This window comes from Protopterus annectens, chromosome 5.part0, assembly GCF_019279795.1.
Source record: "Protopterus annectens isolate FY-2018-M chromosome 5.part0, PAN1.0, whole genome shotgun sequence".
NCBI lineage: Eukaryota > Metazoa > Chordata > Ceratodontiformes > Protopteridae > Protopterus > Protopterus annectens.
The window spans coordinates 1785251134-1785265320 of record NC_056735.1 but is presented as its reverse complement, the minus strand read 5'-3'; the positions used below and the strand labels follow the sequence as shown (position 1 = coordinate 1785265320).

The following is a 14187-nucleotide window of genomic DNA, read 5'->3' as shown; positions in this document are numbered from 1 at the left end:
TGTATTATTATAATTTTTTCTTTTAGGTCATTATGTATCTTGTACTTCTTCCTATTATCTTTAGTCAGGAAGGGAAGAGCTATCATGTTAAAAACATACTGCCCTAATATAGTTGTGATATAATTTCACCCATGTCAGGTACCACTTTGAGGAATCTTTGGAGTATACCGCAGTATTAATTATCCTGCCACAATTAATTATTTCATAGTATAATTTCAGATCAGGTAGGCCCAGTCCTCCTTTCTCTTTTGGGTATGCTAAGTTTTGGTGACCAATTCTTATGGATTTGGGGTTCCACAAGAATTTAGAAAGTTCTTTTTGTACATTTTTAAAGAATTTGTTTTGTATCAGAATGTTGGTTGCATTAAATACATATAGCAATCTGGGGAGTACATTCATTATTATAATGGCTATTCTGGCTAGGCATGAGAGTTTAAGTTGTAACCACCTGTCTAGGTCTTTTTGTATAGTTGCCCACAGCTTAGTAATATTCTCCTGGTAATATTTATTCGGGTCTTTATAAAACGAGACTCCTAGGTAATGCAGGTATTCTTTAATCTTAATATTTTGTGGTCTAACTTGTAAAGGGTATTGCAAGAAGGTATTTATATGGCAGATTAAAGATTTTTCCAGATTCATTTTGTAGTTGGAAAACTTGGAGAAGGTATCTATTGATGTTATGATTTTCCCAATATCTGAACTAGGAAGGGAATAATAATCCGCGTAGGCAGAAAATGGGATATTAGTATTAAATAATACTGGGATGCGGTGGAAGGTTTTCTGGTTTATTAAGAGAAATAGTGGCTCTATAAACATATTAAACAAGAGAGTGGATAAGGGACATCATTGTCTTACCCCATTATTAATTTCTATCCTAGAGGATATGTTTCTATTTATTTATAACATAGTGTGTGCTCTCGTATGTAGGGTTTTAATGTACTGGATGAATGCGGTAGGAATGTTAAATTTTGGGAGAACTGCTGTTAGAAATTCTTTGTTAATCCGGTCAAACGCTTTAGATGCATCTATGGCTAAAGTATATATAGGCATTTGAGTAACCGATAAGGACATCGTAGCATCTAGCATAAGTGTCTGGTCCACTGTTTGTCTATCATTAGTAAATCTAGATTGCTCCGGAGATATAATATTAGCGATGATGGATTTAAGTCTGCTAGCTAAAATCATAGCAAAAATTCTCATATCAAGATTAATGATGGAAATGGGTCTGTAATTGTGTGGGTCTTTCATGTCCGAGTTAGGTTTGGGAAGGAGAATAGTTCTAGAGGCATTTAAATTAAGATCCTTAATACCAAATTGAATGATATGATTAAATAGATGATGTAGAATAGTGGACATTTTGGGGATGAAGTGTTTATAAAATTCAGCTGAGAAACCATCCGGACCCGAGGCTTTGTTATTCTTTAGACTGTTAATTGCTAAAATAATTTCCTGTTGTGTAAGATCGGACGATAGAGTCTCTTGTTGCTCTTTATTAATTTTAGGGAAGGTTAAGTGATTTAGAAATAAGTCTAATTCTGGGTCCTGATATGATGGGGCTGCAGGGTTATAAACCTGTGTGTAAAGCGTCTCAAACAATTTAATTATATCTTGTGTATTATTATAATTTTTATCTTGAAATGTAATCTCTGCGATGGTGGGTGTAGGTTTATTTTGGTTAATTATCCTTGCCAAAAATTTAGAAGGGAATTGGGGCCATTCCGAGTAGTTGGCTAGGTTTTTAGTTTCGTGGAAAGATAGGCTCTCAGCTTTCATTGCAAGAAGGTTCTCCTGTAAATGGGTTATTTAGTTTTCCACTTCCAGAGAATATTTATGTTGCAGTTCTAGCTCAAGTTTGGTTATTTCCTTCATAAGGCTCTTTTCTTTGTTAAGAGTAATTTTTTTATAATAAGAAGATTTATTAATGAGTACAACCCTGATCATTGCTATTGTGGGGGACCACTTAATATCTATTGGCAAGTCATCCTCGGACATAGGTTGGATACATTGATCAAGAAGTGTCTCTATTTCTTGAAGGATATCCCTTTTCTTTAGTAGATTAGGGTTTAGGTGCCACCATAAACTTCTGTTGTTAGAGAGGCTTTTTAATGTCCATTCTATGGATAGGGTAATTCTGGGGTGATATGAAAAAACCTAGGTTCCGTACAGAAAGAGAGGTTGGAATCAAGGAAGATATTAGATATTAAGAAGAAATCTAGCCTGGACCAGCATTTGTAGCATTGAGAGAAAAAGGTAAACCTATTGTTGGATGTCTGGTGTGTTTGGTGGGTATATGGGTCAAATAGGTTGAAATCAGTTTTAATTTCTGAAATTGCTTGTGTTGCCTGGATATTGTATTTGGATTATATATTAGATCTGTCTGCCTCTGGGTCTTGAATGGAGTTCCAGTCTCCCCCTACAATGTAATAATGGTTGGGAAACGATGCCGGAATTTTATAAATGGCCATAAGGAAATTTTGTTGATAAGTGCAAGGAGCTTAAATATTAATTATAAGAAGTGGTTTGTCTAGGTGATCTATTCTGGTTACGAAATAGCACCACCTGCCTTCTGGATCTGCGTCCTGCTTAATAATGTTATGCTGGAAGGAATTTTTGATGATAATTGCAACCCCTGCTTTATTAGTTTTATTTCCTGAGGCTATAATAGATTTGATCCACTTTTTCCTCTGGAGAGGCCTCCACTGGTCATTTAATAAATGTGTTTCCTACACCATGATAAAGTCTAATTTGGCTTTATAAACTTTCCTTTTTTTATCTGCTTGCAGCCCTTTAATATTTCATGAAGCTAATCTCCACATTAATTCTGTTTAATATATTGTTGCTGAATGTGTTTTCTCTGTGTCTGGATATGCATATTTTGTAGAATATGATGTTTTGAGATAAGTATTTTCTCAGGGTATAGATGAGATGCTCTTCCTGTCTTATACCCGTTCCTACCCACTAAACCACCTAACCTGGAAGAGCATGGGATACAACTATCTGCATCAAGAAAGTAACATAACTTGTATGAAAAAAACACATCTGTATTAATATTAAGTTAATAACGAACCATGTAGTGTATCCCATCTCTGCTAACCTACCCCTACAAAGCATAGAAAGCTGAACTATCCTAACAAACCTACCCTAGTATACATACATCAGCAATTATTTACGTTATGAGATCTACGTGTAATTTTATGACCTGTTATACCTTCCTATTGGTCATACAAATACTGTGCAGGTTGCCCTATATACAAACAGAGGTGACTGCTTTTAGTCAGAAGGGACCTGTCAACTCTTATGATTTCTTTCTTGAACATTGAATATTACCAGCATTAACACCTTAACTAACCTTGAATTATCTGAGCATATTGAAAATAGAGACCCCTTAATGTTTCTTTAAATGAGTATTAATCATTGCAAGGGAACCTCTGCTTTTTAGTTCATACCTCCTTTGGAAAAAAAAAAAAAAAAACATAGGGTAATGTTCTCTTTTACAATAAATCCTATAAACTGAAACATGTGGTTGTCCAGCCATAAGTAAACAGAATCCTCCTCAAACTCCAGTAAAAATCAGAGCCTAATTTCTGCACGATGTTTGCTTTCTTAATGTTTGCCCCTACCCTTAGGTATCAGCTACATGTCGTATTAACACTTAGCTTGTCTATGCCTGCGCTGATCCTACCATCTGCAGACAAGTCGCCCTAAGCTGTGTACTTGTTCTGTATCTAACTTCCTTTTGACAGTTGGGCAAGAGTACCCTTGTTCTTTATGTGAAAACAGATAGATGAGCATCAGTCTTGTTTCACAGTGGGTATTACTCAAATGTAGCCTTCTATGTTATACTCTGGTTTATTTTTATTTTAAGAGCCCCCCTCCCGAGAATTGCAGAAACAACTTAAATCACTTATACCCAAAACTATGCACCCCATTCATGCAATGGTGAAAGTTTTTCAAAAAAGACTGACAATATACCCGTCCATAGTTTGCATTTGTGTCTGAACCTCCACCTTGTGTTATTTAAGTTGATAATGTTAAGAAGATAGGCACAGTGCAGAGACACACTCTGTCAGGATACATAGTTTTGTGTTTTGTGTTTTTGTTTGTCAATACATAGCAGGTTTCAGAAAATCCAGAGCTTTTATAAGCATGAAGTATCTTCCTAAAAAAGCACTAAATTCCTTTAAGAAAAAAAAATATATAAAACTGGACAGCTGGCTCATGTAAGTATCTTGCAGGCAAATTGAATCAAATTATTTTTTTGTTTTAGTTTTCATGTATCAAGTCCTGCTTTAACTGGCAAAAACGGCACTATGAGTATGTGAGAACTAAAAGTAACAACGCTCCTGTCCTGCAGCCTATATTCTTCAGCTAGAGTTCTATCATGCACTCTTTTAATTTCAAACCCCCCCACAATCCAATTTTTATATTACAGCTTTCAGCAACATAATTTGGTGTAGCCATCTTACCCATTTCCAGACTGTAAATCATTTAATTTTACCTTTGCACACTGGTCAGTTTAGTGTGGAATACACAACTAAATACTAATGTGACTTATTTCAGTTTTTAAATGTCTCTGTACATTATGAGCTTTGTTGATCGTGGAGGTGGGGTGGACCATCCACTCAACCTAAACCACCACCCATTTTCAAGAAAAAGGAATTATTTTCAGTTCGGTGGATCCCTTCTGTTCTTAAAAGAACAGTTTAATATCTTTTGCTTGTGCTCACTATATCTGAAATTAATAATTTCGGGTTAAGAGATGAATTGCTTTTCTTATTAGTACATATCGTTCTTCCGCAGCCTCTTCAAGTGATCATGATATTTACCCTGCTTTTCATATGAGGAAGCTTTCTCTTTCATCTCCGATTAATCTCCCTTGCATCGCGTTGTTTTCGGTTTGAATCCTTATTGGGTTGTAGGGCCGTTTCTCTGCATCTCGCCAATTCTCCATTCTTCCTGCTTTAAACTAAGCTCTATGGTTACCTGTAGCTTTAAGGCTTCGTTGCTTCATGAGTAGTGTAGGTCAAGGTGCAGCTTAGGTTCATCGGTCGTTCATGTGTGTGAGATGTTGTAGTTTATTAAGTCTACTCTGGATCATGTGGAGTTGAGGCCTGATACTTTATTCCTTCAATCAAACCGTCCACAAAGAAAATGGATCAAGGTTAGCGAAGAAGCTGGTAGTTATTTCTTTATTTTTATTTATTTTTTTTTATTTCACTAGCAATATGTTCGCATTTATGTTCCTGATGTTCTTTTTATTTTATCATCTCTTCTTTTTTTTTTTCTTCAATTCTTGCGTGTTTCACCTTCCGGATTTACCTTAAAGATTTTTAAGAAGGTCGAGGCCGCTTCATAGTTATTATTTGCAGAGTACTTGTTTCCTTGCTGAGAAAATGATAATGTGTTGGGGTACTTCATTTGAAATTTAATTTGCTTATTGATAAGAAATGTGCAGAATGGGGCCATTTTCTGTCTTTCTAGCTTTATTTGTGGAGACAGATCTTGCGACATAGATATTTTTAAACCATCCCACTCAACACATTTTTTTGTTTTTAGCTGCTATAAGTAATTTGTTAACATGTTGGAAGTTAAGTATTTTGGCATAGATGATTCTTGGTTTATTTGGTATCGGAGAAGATCTAAGTGCCCTATGGGCTCTTTCGATCGTTATTTGCTTTGTTTCTGCTTCATTTCCTAGGAATAGTGTAAATATAGAAATTATGGTTTCAGGAATCCTGCTTTGTTCTACACTTTATGGAATGCCCCTTATGATGATACTATTGCATCTGGATCTGGCTTCTAGGTCCATTATTTTGCTTTGCAATTCCTGGATGCTTTTTGTGTTGGCATTGGCTTCCTTTTGTAATTTCTCTATTTTACCCTCTTGATCAAAGATCTTTCCCTCTGTTTTATCCATCCTTGTGAGAATCTTATCTATAGAATCTCCGAATGTTTTCAGCTGGGTAGAAAAGCTTTAGATTGCAGCTTGTATAGGCAGGAGTGCAGTTCTTAGATCTTCTAAGTTGGTAGCTTCTGCTTTATTTTTATTTGTGGATTTGTTGGTTTCCTGGAGTTTATCTGTTCTGGGTGTTTTAGACATGGTATCTTTTTCAGGGGAAGCTATTAAAGAGAATTTTGCTTTGGTACTTTGACTGTCCATTTGTTCTGATTCCTGGGACATTATTGCTTCCCTTCCTGTTGATTCTTTATTCTTTCTTTCCCTGTTTTCTATCAGCTTTGTACCGCCTAGCAGCAGTATATTTCATGAGTGGCACATGTGGAACAGATTCCCTGTCTTATCTGCTTCAATCCTCCTTTTTTCTGACTTTCTCAGTGTTTTTGCTCCTCTAAATGGTAAAGGTAATTCTTATATTAATGCTCTTCCCAGGTATTGGTAGATAAGTTATTTATCTCAATTATAGCTGATGAAAATATTTAGATAAATTGCTGAGCTGTGTACCAGCACTGTTTACAGGACGGTAGCCATCTTGATCTCTAATTTTGCTACATATTCTAATGAGATTTATCCCTTTGTAGTGCATGGAGTGTGCTGATTATGTTCTGATATTCACAAAAAGACAAACCAGTTAGGCTAGAGTGGCATGTGACCCAACCTTTTCCCCTGCTAAAGTTGTTAAAACTGGTTATAGCACCAGGCAGTAAAGTCTGCCAGTACTGTCCAGCAAATCAAAGCAGCAGAAAAAAAGATTTGTTTCTACAGGCTGAATGTCTGGCAATGTTTCACTGAGTTCCCCAAACACACTTAGTTGCTAGAATAATAGGATATGTTAACATCCGTTTTCTGAAGGATACAAACTCTGAAACTCAAATGTATGCCATTATTTAGAGACTTCACTCCTCAGTGGTTTGTCAAAGAAAAAACAGATTTTATGAGGAACTGACCAAAAATATGAAGCAGTAATCTGTACACCCTGTGAAAATATAGCAGTTGAGAGGTATGAAAGGTAAATGTAATGGATTGCATTACACTATATCTCTTGATAGTGCTTGCGAAGTGTTTTATGGCTTGAAAGCCGAGAAAACACTTATCGATGTTTTCCCCTGTAACTAGTAGTACAAGGAGCAGATAAAGCTTCATGCACTACAAAGAATTATGATCATGTGAACTGTCATTACCTTAAATCTTCTTGGCATCCATGTTTCAAACAGAAAATAAGCAGATGTTTCAAACACAAAATAAGCAGATGTTTCAAACACAAAATAAGCAGATGTTTCAAACACAAAATAAGCAGATTGTCGACCTGATCGTAATCCTCTGTTTTGCATTATTTTTTATTTATAGATGTGGACCATCAGGCTGATATGCTGTAACCCTTCTCATTTTGTTTGGTTTTGGTTGGGACTGACAGATTTATACAGTTTTCTAAGTGAGCATAGAATTTATTTGCATAAATATTAGTTGTGTCCACATTTTTGGATAACAGTTATACTTGAACTTTAAGACTTTGTCTTTGAATAGTAGGATTATTTGTACATTTAAAATCTGAATACCATGCTGGTCTAGGGATTTTGAATGAGAAGATTACAAATTTGTGGTCACATTGACTGAGAAAGGGTATACCAGAGGAAATGTACATATAAGTGTTATATTTGTAAGTAACAGGTCAAGAACATTTTGCCATCTAGGGAATCTTTGGCAAATTGATCCAGGAAATTCTTGTTTATGAAATCAAGGAATTTATGGCCATTGCCTACATTTGAGGTGTAGGTCTCTCAGTTTATTGACAGACAGTTTAATTATCCCAAAATGATGGAGTTTTTGAGTATTTGAAGTTCATCCAGTGTTTTTAAGAAATAGACAGTTTTTAGGGGTCTTCAAGGGGCGTCCTGTAACATGCTATGATCTGATAGTTAGTTCTATACAAAGTGAGCTGAATCTCAACAACTGTTTGTGAATCTCTATGAATCTGCTTTGAGGTAACCTGGTCTCTACTAAATATGGATATTCTAACATAGTAGCCATCAGGTCTAAAGGAATTGCAGGCACAAAACCCTGGTATAGAGGGTGTGTTTTCTGCATTTTAAAACCAGATTTCAACACTAATACACACATGAATGTGCTCCAAATTCAATAGAGCTTCAATGTTAGGTGATTTGCTAGTTAAAGCTCTACCATTGAGCAGTACCACACTGATATTGTTTGGTGCTTTATTTGTTGTATTTTTAAGTTGGTAGATCCATTAGCAAGAATTTTGCTTAAACAGACACTATGGAAGCAGCTATGGCTTTAGCCAATGTGCAGAAGCCCTGGAATAAGGGGTGTAAACCATCCTTGGCAAAGCAAATAGGGCTGTGCAGCAGCTCACCTGATACTGAAACATACTAGCAGGTCATCCCATACTCAGAAAATACCAGCAGCTCACTCCATACTGAAACAAACTATTAGCTTACCCCGTACTGAAACATACTTGCAGCTCATCCCATGCTAAAACATACTACCAGCTTACCCCATACTGAAACATACTAGCAGCTCATCCTTTACTGAAACATACTAGCAGCTCACCCCATACTGACACATACTAGCAGCTCACCCCATACTGAAACACACCTGCAGCTCACTTTATACTGAAACATATACTGAAACATACTGACAGCTCATCCCATACTAAAATATACTAGCAGCTCATCTCAAACTGAAACATACTAGTAGATCATACCATACTGAAACATACTAGAAGCTCAGAGAATACAAGAAAAAGAAAAATAATCTGGTTCCACACAGCAGTGAAAATCAGTATGTCCTTTATTGTAGTAAGTAAGCGCTTTCTCGGAATAACATCCGCTTCATCAGACCAACAAAGATAGAATAGCAGTTACAACTTACATATTTAAACACTAAAACATCCAATCAAAAATCAGATAAAATGTGCATCATAGCTAAAAGCCATGTGATAAAATACATCTGTAGAATATATAGATCGTTAAAAAATTTAATAAAACAGACTAAATGAACAATATGTACTTAAAACTGGTAACAAATACAACAGTAAAAAATAATAAAAGATGGACTATTGAAACATATATGATAAAATATTAAAAGAGAGATCAATGCTTTAATGGCCGTGCTTTAAGGAAGGGTTTCAGGGAAACTCTGTTGTTTAAACCAGGAGGTTTATCAGCTTGAAAGCACAAAATCCATTTCTGTTCACTAGATTCTGTTCTATTATTTATGTCACCTCCTCTCTTGGTACTATGCAGAATCTCTAGTACCATAAAGCTAAATTTATGTTCTTTACCCTCTTTAGCTACATGTAGTGATAGTGCGCTGGTTTCTTTAACATTCCTGATATCCCTAAGGTGTTCAAGTATTCTGTCCTTAAACACCCTGTTCATTTTCCCTATGTAAAATGAGAAGCAGGTAGTACAATAGCAAAAATAGACAACATTTTTTGTTCGACAATCTGCATAAAAAGCAGTATCTATCTTAAAACCCAAAGTGGTATGGGTGAAATGATTACCAATATGTATATGTGTACAAGGCCATACAATTCCTACACATATATGTACCAAGTCTATCAGATATTATAGTTGATTTAGTATTAAAGGATCGATAACAGAACTGACTCTTAAGTGATCTATTATTTCTAAAAGCAAAATCTGGCTGTGTGCCAATGACCCCATTCAACTCATGTACGGTAGACAGAATATCCCAGTTCTTTTTAACAATATCACATGCTACATGCACATTACTGGCAAAGGTCAATGGCATCCTTAGTTTATTCCTAGCGGTATCAGTGGAAGCATCACTTGAGAATGTATTGGCAATATTATCCCTGTTGTTAATACTAGTGGGGAGGGGGGAAAATATGGCTGGCACTTACCTGATCTGTGCCGCCGTCCTTCTGCTATTTGAGAATCAATAAATTTACTACTATAGCCTCTTTCTAAAAATTCTTGTTTAAGTGTTTGTAATGCAACAATGAGACTATCATCATCATTAAAAAGTCTCATAGTTTGAAATATCTGTCCTTTCAACACATTGAATTTCGTATGATTTGGATGCATACTGCCATAGTGTAGAACATTATTCTTTCTAACAGTTTTCTTATACATAGTAGTAGACACAGTGGATAAATTATTTTTAGTAACTTTAACATCCAAAAACTCTACTTCTTTATCAGAATATTCATAGGTAAAACTCAAAAAAAGTCATAAACTACACTTGGCACTCTATGCCAGTTGTCTGCAGCTCCTCTGATTCTAGCTTTGACTTTAGTCAGCCTTCCCTTCTCCTCAATCACCCCTCCACAATACCCCTCCACAATACCTGAAGCTGTTAACCTTTTCCACTGCCACCCCTTTAATCGCAATTCTTATCTTTTTCTAATTTCTCCAGTATGCTGCTGTTACCACTGTCTTATCTGGACTTAATTTCATCCCTTGTGCCTTCAGTTTTGCATTCCATTCTCCTATCCTTTGCAGAAGTTCTTGCTCAGTCTCTGCCTGTAATGTCAAATGGTCTGCATACAGCAACTTTGTTGATCTGTCCCCTCCACCCAGTTTGCTAATGCAATCAATCTATCACCAGTATGAACAGCAGTGAGCTCAGAACTGAACCCTGATGCATACCCCACACCCACTGGGAACCCTTCTGAGAGACAAAACACTGTTTGTACTTGAGTCAGCTGGGTCCTTTTACATAGCCTACACTAATTTTACCAGTGTAAATAGCCTACACTAATTCTACCATTGTTTCTGGGACTTTCAACCAATGCAAGATTGCCCAAATCAGCTTTTTGGGAGTTTGTCATATTCTTTCTCCAAGTCTAGTAATGCCCACTTGGACTCTTTCCTCATGTCTAGCTCCTAATCAACTATCTGTCTCCCTGAAAACATTGGGTAAGTTGTGCTGCATCCTGATCTGAATCCAAATAGCTCATCTCCCACTTCTTACGTTCTACTACTCTATCAATTTACCAATCACCCTCTCCAAAACTTTCATGCAATGTGACAAGAGTTGGTTACCTCTGTACTGCCTACATTTGTGGATGCCCCCTTTGTTCTTGTACACTGGCATGAGTATGCTTATTCTCCAGTCATCTTGAATCCACCTTTCTCTCCACACTGCTATGAGTACCCTCAAGAGCCATTTCTCCTCTATCTCACCCAACATCTTTATCATATCTGCTGTGATCTCTTCTGAGCCTGCTGCCTTCTCTTACTTCATTTTTTTAGTGCTGTTCTTACTTCTTCTGTGGTGGGCTCTTCTTCTTCTCTTGTTGTTGGCTGTTTCTGGGCAGTACAGCTTCTGTGGGGTTCTCTTCATTCAGAAGCTGATGGAAGTATTGCTCCCATCTGCCTTTGATGTCCTGTGGACTGGTGAGCAGGTTCTTGCTGGCATCCCTTATGAAGGGTGTTTGACTATCTTCTTTATCTTTATGTCTTTGTTTTGTAACCTAATATAGTTTCTTTTTGCCACTTGAAGCTGGTAGGTTGTCTCTGGTGCCCTGTTCTTTGTTATTGCAACCCCTTTCTTAGCCTCTTTGTTAACCATCCAGTATTCTTTCCTAGCCTGGTCCATATTTTCTATCTCCCATATTTTCCTGCACTCCTTCTTTCTTTTGATGACTTCCTGGAATTCTGCATTCCACCACCAGCTTTCCTTATGTACCTTATTTCCATACTTGGCTCAGCCAAATATATGTTCTGTAGTCCTCACACATGCTGTTTTGAGACACTGCCATTCTTCTTTAACCTATTTCCTCCTCTTCTTGGAGTGCTAGAGCCCTGAGTAATTCCTTGAACTGGTGTACTTTCTCTCCAGTCAACCTTCAGGTCTTCAGCCTGGTCTCTGTTGGCCTTAGAGTCTTCTCTGACCACTGCTTGTAGATGGTTGTGGTAACCAGTGGTTTATGCTGTGGGTCAACTGTTTCACTGGGGATGACTTTGCAATCAGTGATTCTACCCCAGTACCCTTTCCTTAATAAGAGGAAGTTTACCTGAGTTGCATGTTGGCATGTGAATGTCTCTCTTTCTGAACCATGTGTTGGCTACTATCATGCCATTAGCCAGACAGAAGCCTAGAATGGCCACTCCTTCTTTATTCCTGTTGCCCCACCCATGTAGACCCAGGCAGTCCTCTTATCTTATTCTGTCTGTCCTGATATGTGCATTCAGGTCACCCACTATCAACACCAAATCCTCGTGTCCTGCTTTATCTAATAGGTCCTTCAACTGCTGTGTGAATGTACTCTTCTCTTTACTATCACAATCCTGTTGTGGGGCATAGGTGACATTAGGAATACTATCCTATCATTATACTGGAGTCTGATTGCCATGAGTCTGTCACTAATTCTGATGACATCCCTCATTGCCTTCTGAATCTTCTCTCTCTCTCTCTCTCACCACAATTCCCACACCATTTCTATCCTGTCCTCCTCCTGAGTAGTAGACTCTGGATCCCAAGCCACATCTTGTCCCTTGGCTACATAGGATGTCCAGCCTCCTCAGTACCATCATGTCATCCACTTCCAAGCTCCATCCTGTTAGTGAACCTGTTAGTGTAGCAGTTGTTAGTTTATGTTTGGCAGGTTGAGTGGTTTTATGTCCAGCTTTTGCTTAACAGAGCTATCCCTGGTAACCCAGCATGGGCAACTGGACACTGACCAGCTAGTAGTTTATCGACTCAGGGATGCTGGGCTTTATGGCAGGCACACACTGGCCAATAGGGGCATGCACACACCCCTCCCACTGTTAGCATGGGTCCCTGGTGTAAGTTAGAGTCAGCCAGGTCCTCAACCCACTTATCACCGGAAAGTACCCATGCCCATTTTGGTAACATTACTCAACGTGACAGAATCACATAGAGCCATATTTTACACCATTAAGTGGCTATTCCTGCCATGGTGAGCAGTCTGTGATCTGTGTTCTCCTATCTTGAGGATACTGCGCACCACAGTAGATGCCCAAAGTGGTTGGTCTATACAACTCTTCCCCCTATAGGGCACCATATAGAGTCTATGCTGCTGCCCACAGCTCCATCCATTAGTGAGTTTGAAATGGAAACACCCAGCATGTTTTTTTGGAAGTGGGAGGAACCCCACAGAGACTCAGGAAGAACATGTAAATTCCAAACAGGCATTGGCCAGAAGTCAGGATCATCACACTTTGTACCTTGTGCATGGAAGGCAAAGACTTTAACCATTATGCCAACTCGTACATTTTTGGAGACACCAATCACCAGTACATTTTTATTAGTATACAGTTTAAACATCCTTGGTTTAGGGCATGTTTTGTCCTGGTAACACTCAGTTATCAATATGGCAGTATATGCTATGTTTTTAATTTCCCCTACTGAGACCTAGTCATGTTAGACCTTGGAGGCTTAAGCAATGACTTTTTACAGACTCAGCATATGATAATATTCCATATATTTGTGCTGTGGGTTGTGAAAAGTTTGTGGCACTCACAGACTGTGGATTTTGTGTGAGTGATGGCTCCATTTCAGAATCTGTATACTGCATCTCTCACAGGTAGTTTGTGATAAGTAATAGCTCAGTGTTTGTGAGCATCAGGCAGTTGCTATACAGCCTGAACATACAAAGTGCTATATGGCTGGTAAAAGAGGGAAGACAGGCTGGCTGAACTTCCATTTTGGTCCAAGAGTGTAGAAAATTAAGGATAAAAAAGGCTTATTTGTATGGTACTTGGTTTGTTATTAAGTGCTTGTTATATTTAATAAAGTCTTATGCATACAGAATATTATATGCTAGTGAGGATAAAAATATTTGTAGCACAGTAGTTAACTATTGTAAGTGCTCTACTAAAGTAGAAACTGCTTATAGTAACTGTTTCTTCATACCATTGAAAAAGTTTATGCTTTTAGCACAGCCTACTAATGAATGTGGTTCTGAATAGGCATGTTAGGAATAAAACTATAATCAAAGTGCCTGCATCTATCAAATACAGTTTTGCGTAGTGCTGCATTAAGCATAGCCCAAGACAATATATCTGAGCTAAGAATTTAAACAAGCCAGTAAAAAAAAACAGCTTTTAAGCAGCTTATGGCAACAGCAAATAACAGTAGTTTTCTAGACTTAGCATCAACTTATCCTCTGCCACAGAATAGTCATTATTTCTCAGACTGCCCACACACTTGGTTAAAACTTTGCTGTAACAGTAGCTAAGTTATAATTTGTAAAAATGGAGGCTGACTAAGCTCAAGGA

The 14187-nt window shown here is 37.5% G+C and overlaps 1 protein-coding gene across 3 annotated transcripts in view; it reads left to right on the top strand.

Moving 5' to 3' along the window:
• The first annotated feature begins 5026 nt into the window (after nucleotides 1-5026).
• The window catches only part of ESD (esterase D), a 678542-nt gene continuing 669381 nt past the window's right edge, over nucleotides 5027-14187 (top strand). The window contains exon 1 of one of the 3 annotated variants that reach the window (XM_044071586.1): nucleotides 5027-5161. The gene's annotated coding sequence lies outside the window, so the exon portion shown is untranslated. Of the gene's footprint in view, nucleotides 5178-14187 lie in introns of all 3 variants that reach the window. The other 2 variants (XM_044071587.1, XM_044071588.1) reach the window with 2 other exon arrangements.